Below are 13,566 nucleotides of genomic sequence, written 5' to 3' on the forward strand. Positions count from 1 at the left end.
TTATACATCCTAATATATTGTCTATCATTCTTTCATACTTCTGTTGAAATACTGCAGCAAAGCCTGATTTTATCATTGTCTAAGTTTTAATTTATTTATTAATTTTTCATTTTGGGCCCTGAGAATCATTCCATGAACCCTAAGTCTAGTTAGATCAGTGCAGCCTGCAGGAAGACACTCGTGGCTTCAGATCATTAGAGGTGCTTTAATCCTTTAGAACAAATTTTCAATACTGTTTACATCAGGGGTTTTCTTGTACAAACCCTCTTTACACAAGACAAGAATAACTCAGGAAGGAACTATTTGTCTCTAATCTCTGCAGAGGAAAGCAAATGGGAATCCTTAGGGGTGTTTTCTGTCTTTTATACTTAGCAGGGGGAGATTAATAAAAGATATCTATGCTGTCTGATGTGCAATCAGTTTCATGGCAGTGTTGCCATTGATCAGGTCAGGGTAGAATAGAAACTCAGAGCTTCCACAGCAGCAACATCACTGGAACAGAAACAAACCCCAGGGCAGGTGTGCTGTTCACAAAACAATGTCTGTGACACAGTGTTAGTTCACTATTTCCCTCGAACGTCTCAAAACCATGACTGTCGCCCTCACATAAATTTTATTTTATAATTGTGAAAATCAGTAGTGTTCCCCATAGTGAGACTTAATCAGATTCTTAATCTTATTAGCATTGATTTTCTTATGATTTAAACAATATTTTAGTGTACATTTTAAATACCCAGAACACTTTTTTATTTAATTGCGTATGATTCATTCAATTCCCATAATGATTGTATAAAATAGTCCTGAAAATAGTCAGACTAAGTCAAGACTCTGCCCTCTCTCAGGTTCCTGTAACTGACACACCAAAATAGAAAATCTAATATTGCACCTCATTCTGCACTCATAGTAACCAAAGTCCATGTTTTTATTCATTTAGTCTCTACTGATACACAGAAGAATGGGCAGAGGGCTGAGGAAATACTGGAGACCAGTGATGGACTGTGCCACTAACTGGTTTGCACAAGTTCTTTATAATTTCCTTGCACCTGCTACCTCAATTAAATTGTGATTCTCTTTTGCGTCCTCTACTTCCATTTCTTTCTGGTTTTATTGCTTTCTCTTAAAGATATATAAAATGTTGTCTTTGCTATAATGTTAAGCATATGGATGGACTCTATTCCTGTGATAAATAACTTCTCTAGAGTGAAGCAGCGGGTATCGCAATACCAGATCTTCAACTCTACTACAAAGCAATAGTAACAAAAACGGTATGGTATTGGTACCAAAATAGACAGGTAGATCAATGGTACAGAATAGAGGACACGGACACAAACCCAAATAAATACAATTTTCTCATACTAGACAAAGGGGCCAAAAATATGCAATGGAGAAAAGATAGCCTCTTCAACAAATGGTGCTGGGAGAATTGGAAATCCATATGCAATAGAATGAAACTAAACCCATATCTCTCACCATGCACGAAACTAAACTCAAAATGGATTAAGGACCTTGGAATCAGACCAGAGACCCTGGAGATTATAGAAGAAAAAGTAGGTCCAAATCTTCACCTTGTTGGTCTAGGACCAGACTTCCTTAACAGGACTCCCATAGCACAAGAAATAAAAGCAAGAATCAATAACTGGGATAGATTCAAACTAAAAAGCTTTCTCTCAGCAAAGGAAACTATCAGCAATGCGAAGAGAGAGCCTACAGAGTGGGAGAAAATCTTTGCCAATCATACTTCAGATAGAGCACTAATCTCCAGAATCTATAAAGAACTCAAAAAAATCTACACCAAGAATGCAAATAATCCAATTGACAAATGGGCTAAGGAAATGAACAGACACTTCACAGAAGATGATCTACAAGCAATCAACAAACATATGGAAAAATGTTCAACATCTCTAGTAATAAGAGAAATGCAAATCAAAACCACCCTAAGATTCCATCTCACCCCAATTAGAATGGCGATTATCAAGAATACAAGCAACAACAGGTGTTGGCAGGGATGTGGGGAGAAAGGTACACTCATACATTGCTGGTGGGGTTGCAAATTAGTGCAGCCACTCTGGAAAGCAGTGTGGAGATTCCTTGGAAAACTTGGAATGGACCCTCCATTTGACCCAGCCATCCCACTCCTTGGCCTATACCCAAAGGACTTAAAATCAGCATACTACAGAGATATAGCCACATCAATGTTCATAGCTGCTCAATTCACAATAGCCAGACTGTGGAACCAACCTAGATGTTCTTCAATTGATGAATGGATAAAGAAACTGTGGTATATATACACAATGGAATATTACTCAGCCATAAAGAACGATAAAATTATGGCATTTGCAGGCAAATGGATTAAATTGGAGAATATCATGCTAAGTGAGATAAGCCAATCTCAAAAAAACCAAAGGACGAATGTAATCGCTAATAAGTGGATGATGACACATAATGGGGGGAGGGAGGGTTTAGTGTTAGGGTTAGAGTTAGGGTTAGGGAGGGGGGCAAGAATGGAGGAAGGAAGGACTGTATAGCGGGAAAAGAGGGGTGGGAGGGGTGGGGGGAAGGGAAAAAAAACAGAATGAATCAAACAACATTACCCTATGTAAATTTATGATTACACAAATGGTATGCCTTTACGCCATGTACAAACAGAGAAACAACATGTATCCCATTTGTTTACAATAAAAAAAAAAAACTTCTCTATTTAATTACACAAAATTAAGTGTAGATATATGTTTAGTTAGCTTTTGTGCTATCGTAATCAGAAACCCCAGAAGAACAATTTGGGGGAGGAAAAGTTCATTTGGTACTCACACTTCAGAGGCTTCCATTTTTAGATGGCCAATTCCATTACTTTGAGTTGGAGGTGAGGTAGAACATCATGGTGGAAGAGTATGGCAGAGGAAAAGCACATGACAATCAGGAACAGAGAAAGTGCTCTACTCTCCAGGGACAAAATAACCTCAAGGCATGCCCTCAGTGACCCGCCGCCCCCTCCAGTCACACCCTACCTGCCCAAGGTTACCATGCAGTTAATCCTCCAAGTGGATCAATATGCTACTTAGGTTAAAGCTGTCAAACCCAATCATTTCATCTCTAATATTTCTTGCATTGTCTCACACATGAGGTTTGGGGGGCACAATACATTTAAAATTAGTTATCTCAGAGTAACTGTAAAAAAGAGCATTATACATCTCAGGATTTTTTTTTTTAAATAAAGAAATGTGTAATTGAAGAAAAACAGACTTTAAAAAATACTCTAATGAACACATATTAAGTGGGAATCATTAGGATACTTCCTCACCTGCACATGGGTGCATTGAGTGTGTCCACCCACTCTTCTTCTACCCTGGACTCTTGTCCTGGTCATCAGAAGGAGGTTCTGAACTCTGTAACTGGAGAGAAACAAAAACACACACAAAAAAATAAGCAAACATGATTAAAAAAGAAAACAACTAAAACTAGCAAAGAGTGATGGAGTGTTGTTTCAGAGTAATTTGAACCACAGGAAGTATAACTTGACTTTTGTAAACCAGGAAATAAAGTAAGGAAAGCAACTATGAGCTACGTCTTGAACTTGAGTCTAGCACCAATTAGGGGAAGGGTGGCTGGAAGTTTGAGAGCCACAGCAGGGTCAAGAGGAGGATGAGAACATGAAGTGAATTGGAGCTAAAAACTTGGAAGCCGCCTGGGATCCTTCAAAACATTTCACATTTTTTTTTTCTCTGATGTGCTTGCAGGTTATACCCCAGAAAAAAAAACTATCTGAGAGAAAACATTTTAGCATCGTCACCCGAGTTATATGAGGACTTTGCCACAACATATGAGGGAGATGAAGTTTTCTAGCCAAAGAAAAATATAAGCAATTCTATGCAAGACTTCTGGTCAACAGGCGATTTGTATGGTCAGCTGACATGAAGCTTTGAATGACCTCCTGGGTTCATGCAAGGAGAAATAGGAGAAGGTGCATGGACACACTTCCTTGGTCACCTTCATTCTGGGCACATGTACAAGGGCAGAAGGTCATCCAGAGATGTGCATTTACAGTACGGGAAGAGGCAAAGTCAGAGAGAAGAGCAGAGAGGCCCAGAAACAAGGACAAAAAAATCAGACATCTCAATCACAAATTCAGAAATATCATAACCATTGTTAATAAGCACATGCTTGAGTTTTATATTATATATTAAATACAAGAATAACAATATTGTAAAATACCCAGTTTTTCTTTCTTAACTTTTTTAAATTTAATAACCAAATCAAGAATTATTTTAAAAAAAGAATTATTAATGATCACATCATCATTCTTCTATTACACCAGTGGGGAAAATTCTCAGAAATAATTAAGATTTTCTTATAATTAAACAAGGCAAAACAAAATTCGACCTTTGCAAATTCAGTTGATCGATAAAGAGAAAAAATGTCTGGGTAAGAAAGAACATTTTTTCATGATTCTTCCAGAAGTAAGTCCACCCCCACATATTTGATGAATCAGTCTGGCTGGGGTTGGCATCACTGTCCCTAAGACCCACCTTTGGCAATGCTCTGGTATCACTAAACGTGAGTTTACAAGCATCATGCTTGAAATTTAAAAATAGAACCTTTCCTGAGTGTCACCGTCAACACTGGTGGCTCAATTATCAATCATCCTCACCATTATGGAAGCTAGCAGCTAGTTATGCCTAATAGACAAACAAAAGTTCCACCAGGTCATTTGCTTTGTTAAATGTTACTTTGCAACAACTCTATGAGGCAGATGATATTGTCATGTTCATTCTACCAATAAACAACCTAAAGCTTCTTAAATTCAAAGTGGTATGCAGATGGAAAGTGTAATCGATGGTTTAAGACAGCCTCACCTCAGTATCTAGATGCATCCTTTTTATTAAGTTCACAGTGTACTTTTAGACATCATCCAACACCTCACTTAGGGTTTGTTGGACTTTTATTTAGTGAAAATAATATTTTGTCACAAATTCAAAAATTCGTGAAACTTTGTCATGCGTTTGTGAGAGATGGCATTTTCCTGAATCTTCTGTGTGGAGGTAGACAGAGAATGCATTGCAGAAAATATGGACAGCGTCACTTATATTTTCTCTGATTGTCCTCGAAGCTATCTTCAGTTGCCAGTGGCTTTACACCTTTCTCTTTATTTTAACTGACATTTAAATTCTTCTGTCATTTCAAGAGTAAGTTAGCTCTAGATATTTAGGACAAAAAAGTTCAGGAACTCACAGAACCTAAACATTCTTATGTTAGGAAGTATTATAAGACTCCATATTTTGCTCTTTTATGTTCCAGGGGGTCTACATTTATAATTCTGAGAATATTATAGGGTATTCATTCAAAAGAAGTAGCAGCTGTTCCTGGAGGTTGGGGAGTGAGTTCTGCTCTTCTCCATAGCCTTGGGTCATTTGTAACTTTTGCTTATTTTACTTTGTTTTCTGACTTACCCTGGTTCACAAGTTCTAGCAGCAGGATAAAATCAATTTTTCTATATAGGAGAAAAACAATGGTGGTCAGGAACAGAATATAAATCAGATTCTCTTCTAAAGGGTAGGTCAGGGTAATATCCCAGTGTCTCGAATCACTCCTTCCTTGACTTCAAGTTACATGTGTTATAAGGTTTCAAAACTACAATAGCATTTCCAACTGAACATGACAAAACAATAAAAACCAAACAACAAATACAGTTTACCACCTATGCGATATGTGCAAAGAGCATCCTTTATATACTGACAGGTCTTTTGCTGATAAACATGGGAAAGGATAGCATTGGTATAGCTAAAGTCAAAGGCAAGAAAACAATGTTTTTGTTTCTTCTCTCCCAAAAATATTACATACAGTTTTTCATATACTCATGTAGAGCTCAAAGTTAGGTTCATGTATTTTGTATTATGTAAATAATATTATGTTAAATATTGTTGAGGCCACTTTATGCACTCAGATTGCTGGAAACTGCGTGACCTCTGTGGTTACCATTCGCATGAACTATGATGAGACTCCTGCTTCCTGGGGAACTTTGCAGATGATAATTTCTGGATGCCACAGAGTAACTAAAAACTGTGCATCGCCCATGCTTCAGAGTGGGCATACAAGAGTTTACAATATGAAAGAGCTCTGTCGCATTTCAGACTGTGAGACTCTACCCCTCCAACATCTAAACTAGGGTATTAGGAAGCTACAGTAGAACTTGGGGACACAGGCTTCCTCTGTATTACCCATACAAGTTATGTGCTCTGACTATAGAAAGAGAAAACTCTAGAAATCTTTCTTTTTATCTAGGAGATAATGCATGAGCCCATTTTCTTACAAAATGTCAGAGAAAACTCAAGGAATACCAACACTTCCAAATAATAGGAATCAAAAAATATTTCAACTGTTCAGACAGACCAAATAGTAAACTAGATTTATCTTCAAAATTGGGATAAGTCAGAATTTTTCCTTGTGGGCTCTCTCTCTCTCTCTCTCTCTCTCTCTCTCTCTCTCCATATATATATATATATATATATATATATATATGTGTGTGTGTGTGTGTGTGTGTGTGTGTGTGTGTGTGTGTGATTTAAACACAAAATTTTGTTTTATAGGTCAATTGATTTTTGTTCTTCTATGAAAATTATTGATTTGGAAATACACTTCCCATGAGCAAGCACCCTAAAAATGAGGTGAATCTGCTACATAACCCTCCTTCCACATCATTTACATAGGTAGATTTAGCAGAAGAGATGAGTTTTGGGAACATCCATCTCATACTTCCCATTTCCATTTGGTTGAATTTTCTCAGAAAAATGTCCTTGGAAAACAGTGTCTGTGGAATTGCCTTTCCTTAGATTTGGATTCCTAATATGCAAACATTAAGTGTGTTTCCTAAATAAACATATCTGTCCATATCTTTAGAATGTTGGAGTTCAGTGGTGGCATATAGTTAAATAGAGTTGCACATTTAGTGTTTGTCTACTAAAACAGCAACCCTCTAATTAGTCAAGACAAGTAAATATGTCATAACAATGATAATTCCTCCTACTTCACATACTAGGTAGCTGAAGCATATATTTCTATACAAATCAGTTTTGTTCTGTGTATTGCCTTTTATATACCTCATATCAAAAGCTATATGAGACTCTCCAAATTTCAAAGGGAAAATCTGAAATACTTCAATAATTTATTTATTTTTTTGATTTTTTTTTTTTAGTTGTCTTCTTTTCTTCTCTTAATTAGACTAGGTCATTTCAAAATAACATGCCATTTTGAATTATGCCCACTGGTAATATCTTGCCCTTTCTGTCAGAATTCAGTTGATTAAATAAATGTCATTGAGGACATCATATATTGTATCGATCAATCACACTTTTCCAGAGACAAATATTTATTTAAAAAAAATCACTATGACCTCAGAAAAAGCATTAATCTCTAGGATGCATAAATAACTCAAAAATCTTAACACCAAAAAAAAAAAGAAAAACCCCAATCAATAAATGGTCTAAGGAACTGAACAGATATTTCACAGAAGAAGAAATACCATCGATCAACAAATATATGAAAAAAAATTCAACATCTCTAGCAATTAGAGAAATGCAAATCAAAACTACTCAATGATTTCATTTCACCCCAATCAGAATGGCAATAATCAAGAATACAAGGCACAATAAATGTTGGGCAGGATGTGGGGGAAAAGGCATACTCATACATTGTTGGTGAGAATTCAAATTCGTGCAACCATTGTGGAAAGCAGTATGGAGATTCCTTAGAAAACTTGGAATGGAACCACAATTTGACCCAGCTATCCCAGTCCTTCATTTATACTCAAAGAACTTAAAATCAGCATACTATAGGGACACAGTCACATCAATGTCCATAGCAGTTCAACTCACAACAGCTGAACTACGGAACCAACCTAGGTGTCCTCAAAAGATGAATGGATAAACACACATATATATGATGGAATATTACTCAGCTTTAAAGAAGAATGAAATTATGGCATTTGCTGGTAAATGGATGGAGTTGGAGAATATCATACTAAGTAAAATAAGTCAAATCCCCCAAACCAAAGGACAAATGTTTTCTATGGTATGTGGATGCTAATTCACAATAAGGTGTGTGGGGAGGCACTAGGGAAGAATAGAGTTACTTTATATTAGGAAGGATAGTAGAGTGAAACAGACAGTATTACTTCACGTACATATAAGACTGCATGACTGATGTGATCCTATAATATGTACAATCAGAAAAATGGGAAATTATACTCTATTTATGTATGATTTATCAAAATGCATAAATGCATTCTACTGTCATGCATAACTACTTAGAATAAATAAAAAATAAATAAAAAATATTACCCTGAAATCTTGCCTACAAATATTTTTTCCCAATTAACTATTATGCTTTATGATCCTTACACTAAGATCAGACAATAAGACAGAGAACTTTTGTTGGTTTTGAGCAGTATCACTTCTTCAAGGAAATTTTCCCAAATCTTCCTAGAAAGTATTCACCTATTAAATGATATCACAAAATCATTTTTCTGCAGTGGGGAGGTAGCTCAGTGGTAGAGTACTTATGTAGAATACCCAAGGCCCTGGGTACAATCCCCAGTATCACAAAAATGGAAAAACCAAACCAAACAATATCATTTTGCTTACCCATAACCCCATAGGTTGTAAACACATTCATTGTATGACTAATTTCCCTTTAATCCACCTTGGTGTAACCTATAAAACCTCACATATATATTTTTACCAACAATTAATTTTCTTGTGAACAAAACAGTTTCAGAACTGTTGGGAATACAAAAATGAAAATATTGCCAGAGGTAATAAATCAGGATAGTATTTTAGTATTAAAAAGGAGAATAATTTTCTCCACATTCTTCTTATCTTTATTTCCATCTAATTGTCTATTGTAAACATCATTCTAATAATTCATTCTTAAGAAAAAAAAATTTGTCTGTTGAATTCTGATTTGACAGGGCTTTATCTAGCTACACTGATCTTAGGTCTGATTCATGGTTTGATATATGAAATGATTTAAAACTCTTCCATTAGTTTTCCATACATTTTAGTATCCAAGACTTTTTGTGTATGTGTGCAAAGTTGACTCTCCTTTCAGCTTTGGAGCTAAAAGAAATTCTAATAAAATTTTTCTTAAATTTGTAATTCCATTAAAATTATAAAACATGTCTATTATTATCCAATAAAAATGTGGTGATAATATATTTAATGAGAGGGCTCATTTAAATAACTGAATTAATTTTAATTTATGCTTAGTTTTCACACACTGAAAATTATGTCATTTGTTAATTTCAATATTTCATAATTTAAGAAGAATAAATGCATAAATTTCACTTTTTTCAACAAACAGCATTGCCTTTAAAAATTATTGTGCAATCTAGTGGCTTCACTCTCAGAAGGTGCCTTTTTTTTGTTTCATTTTAGATCAGATGAGCTCATTTCTATGATTTCTGCATCCTTACCAAACTTTCCTTCTTTAACTAATTAAGTCTTTTTTATCAAATCAATCTTCATGGTTTACTATGCTGAGTTATTTCCTTTTTAAAACCAAAATAAAAAATGTGGAAGTGCTTCTTAAAAGGTATTTTATAAAAGCCAAGTCATTCCAATAATTAAATTTTAAATGATTTTTTAAATTTACTTCCATTAGTGTGAATTTACAAGACTTGATAACAGTTTCAAATGTTCATATCCCTCACCTTTGAGGTTAAATGTCAAAGTTCAAATTTGCATCCATAGCTCCTTGTTTCAATTCTCAGTATTTAATTTTCTGTAAAATTTACTTGGTATATGGTAGAATACCTTTAAATCAATTTTATTTATTTATTTTTTGCATCTGTCAGAGATAATTTCATGTGCAAAATCAGTGTCAAAATAAAACCTTCAGAAGCTTTCCTGAGATTATGGCTCAAACTGCAGATTTTCTTTCTATAATTCTACTGACTGTATGATAATTTTATGAACTGTACTAAAATCCAATAATATTTTCATATATTTTTCTCCATGCAAACTTTTTAAGCACAACAAACATTTGTGATACAAATGTATATATTTATTTTTAACTTCATGAGGTACAATCATAAAATAATCTTAAGGTGTGAATATTATATTTTAAAAAAATTGTTTAAGTATATTTGTTTGGAGGAAGTAAATCTTCATAGATCAGTATTGAAAATGTGTTTAACCTCAATTTGATTTTTGAAATTTAATTTTTTCATGAAAATAAACATTTTGCAGCAAGTCAACCAGATATATAGATATTAATGTTATGCTTTGAAGTCTCAGTGTATCTTAAATGCTTAAAAGTGCTCAATTTTTAAAAAAAATTTAGTTATTGATGAACCTTTATTCTATTCATTTATATATATGCTGTGCTGAGAATCAAACCCAGTGCCTCATATGAACACTCTCTACAACTGAGTCACAACTCTAGCCCCAAAAGTGCTCAATTTTTAACTGTTCAGTATAGATTGTCAAAATTTTTCATATTAATATCTACAGGTTTTTAATTTGCTTCCTCAATAAGCTTTGAAAGAATATCATCTTTTATCATAAAGAGCTTTAAGGATTTCATTTGTTTAAATGATTTTTCCACTGATGATTGCAAATTTTACCCATTAGATCCATGACATTAAATCAAATACAATTTAATTCTGGTGAAATATCTAAATCTTAGCACCTTGAGTTTTAATGATATAACTTTTGAGCCTCATTTGGCTTCAGTGTAATATCAGCAGTAGTAAAAGTCCACTCACATATTTCTTGTGGGGTTCAATTTTACTGATTCTTGCTAACTGTCAAAATGTGGTACTGTCTATTCTGACTTTTGACATGCTAAAAATGTTCCAGACTACTTTTCATTGTTAAATATGGTTTTTTTTCCCCAACCAATTTCACAATGTGTACCTATTAGAGTTCAAAATATGAATGTTTAACCAAACTTTGCTGTTTTCTCATTCTTTTTTTCCCTCATTCATGTTCTACTGATGATTACTTAATTTATAAATACATATTGCCTAATAAGTAAGGTTCTATAAATATTGATCATGGAAATATTAAAGGCAATGTAAAAAGTAATTCAGGAGTAGTAGCAAGAGCTAAGTAATTTTTAGTTTTATAAGCGCTGATTTTATTGAAGTTTAAAAGCCATCATAAAGATTGCACTCTCCAAGCTAGGTGTGGTGGTGCAGGTCTGTAATTCCTGTTCCTTGGCAGTTTGAGATAGGAAGATCAAAGGTCGGAGGTCAACCTGGGTAAATTACTTAGCTCCTGTCTAGGAATAAATGAAATGAAATGAACCAAAATGAAATTAAATGAAATGAAAGAAAAAGGAATGAAATAGAAGGGTCAGAGATGTAGCTCAGAGGTAGAATAGCCCTGGATTACATCCTCACTACCATCAAAAAAATTCATAAATAAATAAGGTACTCATTCAATTGTTCCATCTATATGATCTCAGATAAAACTAACAGACAGGAGGATACACTAATAATTTTATCTCTGACTAAAGTAAATGTTTACCAAATGGCACAAAAGTATTTTCAAAAGAATAATTTCTGTGACTCATCAAAATCACTCATCTTGGGGCTGGGGTTGTGGGTCAGATGTAGAGCACTTGCCTAGCATGTGGTCCTCAGCACCAATAAACAAATAAAATAAAGGTGTTATGTCAGCTCTCGTATCCATTAATCTCCCCTGGCCACCAGCCCCAGAAGTCTGCTATCTAAGCTTCATTGTACTGACTGAGCTCTGGGAGAGAACCTGTCTTCTGTGATAACTATCCCTGATATTTCTATTTCTTCTCCTTTTCCTTCTCCTTCTCTTTCTTCCTCCTCCTCCTCCTCCACCTTTTCCTCCTCCTCCTCCTCCTCCTTCACCTCCTCCTCCTCCTCCTCCTCCTCTTCTTCCTCCTCTTCCTCATTTTAGAGCCTTGGTATACAAAACTTTATTTTCACTTTTAAAAATTTTTCCTAAAAATAATTGTTGTTAAGAAAATTATTCTCCTTGAGGCATTTTTAAGTTTTATCATATAGTTTAATCATGGTTCAGAAAAAAATGAGTAAATAGTTTTCTCTGTGAAAATATATTGACTGTGTAGACTGAAGTTATTGGGGGTGAGGGCAGTAGTAAATTATCCTATTTTCTATTCCAAAAATGACAGAAAGTCCCATTTATAATCTGATTATAAAGATATATGAACCTCAAAATGACTGAGAATAAATACAAAACAAGAAAGGCAAAAGCTGTAAAGCTAAAGGGCATGCAATAGACTCTAAGAGAAAAATCTCAGAAATACCCAAAATGGCAACAAGGAACTTAGACTGGAATTTGAAGTTCTTTACAGTCATCTTTGCTCCATGTTTAAGGATGCATGTAAACTCAATGTAATTGAAATTCTCTTTTTTGTCAGTAGGTGCTCTGTACAGCTACGCCACTTGCTCATCTGTAAACCAATGGCCCATGGTGGTCAGCATTTCTGTCTGGTCATCCTCCTGAATGGTGACAGTAAGTTCTTCATCAAAGCCTGCAGAAGCATTCTGGGTTCTGTGCCATTTAACTTCTGACCAAACTTGGTGAGGGGCATGGTGAAGTTCATCGGTCCTGGAGCCTCATACATCATGGAATTCAGGCATTCATTGGCTGGATTTTCCCCAGTGAGGAAAGCATATCATGCAAATCTTCCTCATCACTGAAGCCCTCTCTGTTCTGGTCAATCACGTGGAAGGCCTCTTTGAATTCTTGAGTCTGTGACTGGTCCCATATGGCAAACACTTGATGTTGGGCACTGAGGGCACTTCTTGGTGGTCTTGGTGTGACCTTCTGCTGGACATGGTGGTGGATGAATCCCTACACAGCCATGAGAATCAAGCACCTTAGAGAATCCCTTGCTGCCTCTATCACGGCCCTTCTACTCCGGAGTCGCTGAAAATGTCACTTCGGGTCTGTCTCTCCTTAAGGCATTTTTAGCTTCAAATCATGTGTTTGATTTCTTCTATATTCATGATTTTTTGGTTAAATATATTTTATTTTTTCTGCTATAAATTTTTCTGTGTATTATTTAAAATTCTGATTTTTTTTATTTCCAAACATTTGGGTATTTTCCAGTTATCTTACTATTATGCTTGGTGACGCAGCATATGGTCAGCTTTTAGGTGTATATAATGAGAATATATTTTCATATACATGCCAAGAAGCCTACTTGTCTGCTTCATTAGCAATTATGTTTGTTAACCCTCTTGGTATGATTATGAGGGTGTGATTATGGATGGGCCTTCTTTCAATTTTGATACTATTTGCTTTATATACTCAAAGCCTTGTTAATAGCTACCGACACAGACACGTTTAAGAGTATGATACTGATTAGTCAGGGTTCTTTAGAGGAACAGAATCGACAGGAAGTATGATTATAAAAGAGGATTTATTAGATTGGCTCACGCAACCAGAAGCTGGATAGTCCACAATGGCTGTCTGCAGCTGGAGAGCTGGACGAACCAGCAGCTATGCAGTTCAAGAGGCAGAAGCCCTAGAACAAGAAGGATCAACAGCGCTACCCTAGTCCGAGACC

The 13,566-nt window shown here is 35.2% G+C and overlaps 1 pseudogene across 1 annotated transcript in view; it reads right to left on the reverse strand.

The window, feature by feature from the left end:
- LOC306641437 (myosin regulatory light polypeptide 9-like) overlaps positions 1-12,832 on the reverse strand; it is a 37,718-nt pseudogene extending 24,886 nt beyond the window's left edge. The window contains exon 1 of the transcript in view: positions 12,298-12,832. The product of the transcript in view is annotated as a myosin regulatory light polypeptide 9-like (transcript). The remainder of the gene's footprint in view (positions 1-12,297) is intronic.
- Between the last annotated feature and the right edge of the window lie 734 nt (positions 12,833-13,566).

The sequence above is a fragment of the Sciurus vulgaris genome (assembly GCF_902686455.1).
Source record: "Sciurus vulgaris genome assembly, chromosome: 12".
NCBI classification, from domain to species: domain Eukaryota; kingdom Metazoa; phylum Chordata; class Mammalia; order Rodentia; family Sciuridae; genus Sciurus; species Sciurus vulgaris.